The sequence below is a fragment of the Plasmodium malariae genome (genome assembly GCF_900090045.1).
Source record: "Plasmodium malariae genome assembly, chromosome: 10".
Lineage (NCBI taxonomy): Eukaryota > Apicomplexa > Aconoidasida > Haemosporida > Plasmodiidae > Plasmodium > Plasmodium malariae.
In genome coordinates, this window is record NC_041784.1 from 162,501 (window position 1) to 167,784 (window position 5,284).

Below are 5,284 nucleotides of genomic sequence, written 5' to 3' on the forward strand. Positions count from 1 at the left end.
ATATTCATTTTTCATCAAATAGTTTTATCTTAATTATCCAATATCACTGATGCTTCTTTTAATAAAGAAGAAAAATAACCCAAAAAAGAACTATTTTTCCTCCTTAATTTTTTCCTTTTTTAATCCGTTCCATCTTAACGATTTCAGGTACTATTTAATTGCTCATTCCTGAGTACTATTTCATCTTTCCCTCACGGTACTTGTTTGCTATCGGTCTCCTACACATATTTAGCTTTATGTGAAATGTATCACACACATTTGTGCTCCAATCTCAAAGAACACGACTCTACAAGAAATAATCTATTGAAAAAATAATAAATATAAACTATGGGCCTTTCACCCTCTTTGGAGGAGCATTCCTGCTCACTTCGCTTATATTTATTAAAAATAACAATAGAATTACTTCAAAAACATGACAATTCCCATAAAAGGCTTATAACCTTTATAAGGGATTTTCCTATTTGAGCTTATCCTTATTCACTCGCCGTTACTAAAGGAATCATTGTTATTTTCTTTTCTTCCGCTTAATTATATGCTTAAATTCAGCGGATTTGCCCTCCTAACATAAATTTAATTCTTGTGATATTCTTTAAAAATAATTATAAAATTTGCGCATATTATCCATCCCTTGGTGATTATATATACATGAGAGAGCATAAAGCATCTCATATATATAATAATTTCTTTATATATTGTGATTACCACCACATTTTATATTAAAAGACTTCCAAGGGAGTAAAATAAGCTGCTATATTATATATTATGCTCCTTAAAAGCAAAAACAATTTTATAATAATTTTTCTTTTTATCATTCAAAAATTAGTTTTATATATATAAAATATATACATAATATTATAAAATTATTATATATTTTATTCTTCTGTATATATAATATTTTTAATAATATATAATAATATATATAACAATCCAAAAAAAAATATATAATCCTTTTATAAATATATGTAATATATCATATATATAAAAATTTAAAATATTACTATAACCTTACTATTTTCTTTTTCGTGTAAAATAAATTTTTTAATGTGAGCTTAATTTTATATGTATTCTTTTTTTTTGTTCTTATTTTTTTTATTACGAAATTATTTAGTATTTTTTCCTTTAAATAAACCTTAAAAAACACATTAAAAAATATCAAAGTAAAAAAGAAAATAAATTTAAAGATAAAATATAACTGTAAAAACAGAATATAATAAATTTAAACAAATTTAGTGAAATTATTTAAATATATATTTAATATGATATATTAATACAATATATATAAAACATTATATATTTTTCTTAAAAAACATATAATACTTAAAATATATATTATAAATATATATATTTATTTACATAATTAAATATGATATATAATTAAAAAAAAACTAGTAAATCAAAATAATTTCATAATTATTTAAACTAATTAAAAAAGAATACAACTAAAAATTTAGCTATAAAATTATATATAAAGAAAATGTAAAATTAAAGTAAAATTTTTTGAATAAAATTAACTATGAGGATAATATTTTATGGTCTTGATTTTATATTTTGATTCCTTCCGTTCATCTTTTACATTATTGAAAAAACTTAATTTCAAAAATGCTATATATGCTACCTTTATCACTATATAACTCATAAATATATATTATATTTACTAAAAATAAAAATATATATTTTAGTAGGGAAGTATAAATATCTTATTAAAATTTTCTATTAGTAAAGCTACAACCTTTTCTTTTTTATTTAAAAAGGGAACTTAAAAATAGAAAAAATTAATAAAATCGTGATATGATAACAAAATAAAAAAGGTTTCAAAAATAATCAGACACACAAATATTATTTATCATTATATATGTATACCGTTTTATAGACTTTTTTCTAATTCTGTATTAGCATATATAGAATACAATTAAACAATGCTAAAACAAAAATAAATTTTGAATGTAAAAAAACCGAATATCCGAAAATAATAAAAAATATTATGAAGGAGTACCATTATTTCTTTAAGAAATTGGTGTAGCTTACATTCAGCATTCTGATGATTCACAGTCACTGCAATTTTCATTGCATATCGCATTTTGCTGCGGCCTTCATCGCTGTAGGAACCAAGACATCCATCGTTAAGACTGTGCAAAAACATTTTAAATTATTTCTTTATTAAAATTATTTTAATTATCTTTCGAAATAATAACAAATAATTATATATAAAAATTATTTCATCTTTTAATAACATTTTATAAATATTTTACAAAAGTATATATCAATTATAAAATTTTCTATAATCTTAGAAAGCTAAATATAATACTAAATAAATAATTATATATGGATCAAACACATTTGTATTATAATATTTTTATTTTTTATAATAGATATAACTAAGCGTTAAGATAAATATTTTTTTATTTAATTTGGATCTATATTTTTATAACAATTTTATATATTATTGAAAATATTTCGAGAAATTTTATATTATTTTAAAAAACAAAAATAATAAATTAATTACCACCATATCATCATGTTAAACAAAGGTAATGTAATACAGTTACTTAAAATATATTTAATAATAATAAATATTATAAAAAAGTTTTGGCTAATTTTATTAATTTAATAAATATACATCAAAATTTTGAGTGTTTATAATATACAGCTATTTTTATCGTGTAAAAATTTTATAATAAAAATTATAAATTGATTTTATTAAAAATTATTCAAAAATAATTTTATTCTAAAAAAAACAACAAATAATTAAAACTTAATTTGCAAAATATAATAGAATAAAAAAAAGTTTAAAAAATTTTCTAATTACACATTTAATGTTTTACAAATGAATTTGAATTATTTATTGTATTTTTTGTGAGATTAGAACAAAATTATTTTTATTAAAAATTTATTTTTTCTATTATTTTAAAAATATTATGATCCTTCCGCAGGTTCACCTACGGAAACCTTGTTACGACTTCTCCTTCCTTTAAAAGATAGGATTTACGATTTTTCCAGAAAAAAGAATAAAAACCCTTTTTCCTTGTCCAAACAATTCATCATATCTTTCAATCGGTAGGAGCGACGGGCGGTGTGTACAAAGGGCAGGGACGTAGTCAGCACAATCTGATGAATCATGCTTACTAGGCATTCCTCGTTCAAGATTAATAATTGCAATAATCTATCCCCATCACGATATGTATTGAAAAAGATTACCTACACTTTTCAGTGGAGGAAAACTATATATTCTTTGTATGCATACATATAGAAATACGTATAACATAACAAGATATATATTTTTAAATACTCGTTATACATATCAGTGTAGCACGCGTGCAGCCTAGTTCATCTAAGGACATCACAGACCTGTTGTTGCCTTAAACTTCCTTGTGTTAGACACACATCGTTCCTCTAAGAAGCTTTACAATTAAGCAAATACATTCTTATGCAAAAAAAGAAAAAAAATAAATATGCATAATTAAGAAAAAAAGGGAAAAGAACGTTTTTATTAAAAAAAACATTCTAATATTTTAATCAAAATTAGCACAATTTATCTATATTCTAATTTCACTTAAGAATATAGTGTATTTACCGCTAATTAGCAGGTTAAGATCTCGTTCGTTATCGGAATTAACCAGACAAATCATATTCACGAACTAAAAACGGCCATGCATCACCATCCAAGAAATCAAGAAAGAGCTATTAATCTGTCAATCCTACTCTTGTCTTAAACTAGTGAGTTTCCCCGTGTTGAGTCAAATTAAGCCGCAAGCTCCACGCCTGGTGGTGCCCTTCCGTCAATTCTTTTAACTTTCTCGCTTGCGCGAATACTCGCCCCAGAACCCAAAGACTTTGATTTCTCATAAGGTACTGAAGGAAGCTATCTAAAAGAAACACTCATATATATGAATGTCTCTTTTATTTTTTACTCTATCATCCAACACCTAGTCGGCATAGTTTATGGTTAAGATTACGACGGTATCTGATCGTCTTCACTCCCTTAACTTTCGTTCTTGATTAATGGAAGTATTTTAGGCAAATGCTTTCGCAGTTGTTTGTCTCCAGAAAATCTAAGAATTTCACCTCTGACATCTGAATACAAATGCCCCCAAGCTACTCCTATTAATCGTAACTAAGCCAAAATAAGAAAAAAGAACAAAATTTTGACTTGTTCAATTTTGTTATTCCATGCTGTAGTATTCAAACACAGAAACTGTTTTAACTGTTTGCTTTGAACACTCTAATTTACTCAAAGTAACAAAATTCCCATGCATAAAAAATTATACAAAAGAATTTTAAAAAGAATCATTTTTATAATAAGAACGCATATATATATTAATAAAACAAAATGTAACAGAAAAAATATAACGCTTGGCGTTTATTCTTAATGTACAACTTTGTTATAAATATACAAAGCATTACTTAAAATATTGATTCCTTGAAATTCAACTACGAGCGTTTTAACTGCAACAATTTTAATATACGCTATTGGAGCTGGAATTACCGCGGCTGCTGGCACCAGACTTGCCCTCCAATTGCCTTCTGGGAAGGTTTTAAATTCCCATCATTCCAATTGCAAAACCAAAATTTGGCCTTGCATTGTTATTTCTTGTCACTACCTCTCTTCTTTAGAATTGGGTAATTTACGCGCCTGCTGCCTTCCTTAGATGTGGTAGCTATTTCTCAGGCTCCCTCTCCGGAATCGAACTCTAATTCCCCGTTACCCGTCATAGCCATGTTAGGCCAATACCCTAACATCAAAAGCTGATAGGTCAGAAACTCGATTGATACACACTAAATAAATCGAAATTTATTATGTGTTACTTCTTTGTTATAATTCCTTAAGTTAATAAACTTTTCTCTTATAAGGCTTAACAAATACATACTCAAAAAACATAAAGAATTAAGAGTATTAAAGCAAGTATTAGCTACAGCTTTTCCGTAGTTATCCTTATAAAAAAAATGTCAAGTAGACTATAACTGTTTTAATGAGCCGTTCGCAGTTTCTACATATAAAATATGCATATACTTTCACTTGCATGGCTTAATCTTTGAGACAAGCATATGACTACTGGCAAGATCAACCAGGTTACTTATAATATTATTATTTTTCGTTTTCTATTTTTACTCTAGGTACATGTAGATGTATAATTCTGTATGATAATTTGGAGTTCCTTGTTTAGCAATTTTTTTGCAAAATTTTTTGTTCTCTGAACTAAAAAGTCTAAGCTATATAATAAAAAGTACAATAATATTTAAAATAATTTTATTATAACTTTTAAAAGTATATAAAACCATAAATTTA

At 25.0% G+C, this 5,284-nt stretch overlaps 3 non-coding genes across 3 annotated transcripts in view; all 3 read right to left on the bottom strand.

Annotated features, from left to right (window-relative positions):
- PmUG01_10012800 overlaps positions 1 to 579 on the bottom strand; it is a 4,001-nt gene extending 3,422 nt beyond the window's left edge. Inside the window, exon 1 of the ribosomal RNA XR_003751946.1 lies at positions 1 to 579. This exon is cut by the window's left edge and continues 3,422 nt beyond it. This is a non-coding gene — a ribosomal RNA (rRNA).
- A 1,394-nt stretch (positions 580 to 1,973) lies between these two features.
- Positions 1,974 to 2,129, bottom strand: PmUG01_10012900. The gene has a single exon (XR_003751947.1). It is a non-coding gene; the product is annotated as an rRNA (ribosomal RNA).
- A 784-nt stretch (positions 2,130 to 2,913) lies between these two features.
- PmUG01_10013000 lies at positions 2,914 to 5,070 on the bottom strand. Its single transcript, XR_003751948.1, has one exon. It is a non-coding gene; the product is annotated as an rRNA (ribosomal RNA).
- Positions 5,071 to 5,284: the final 214 nt, after the last annotated feature.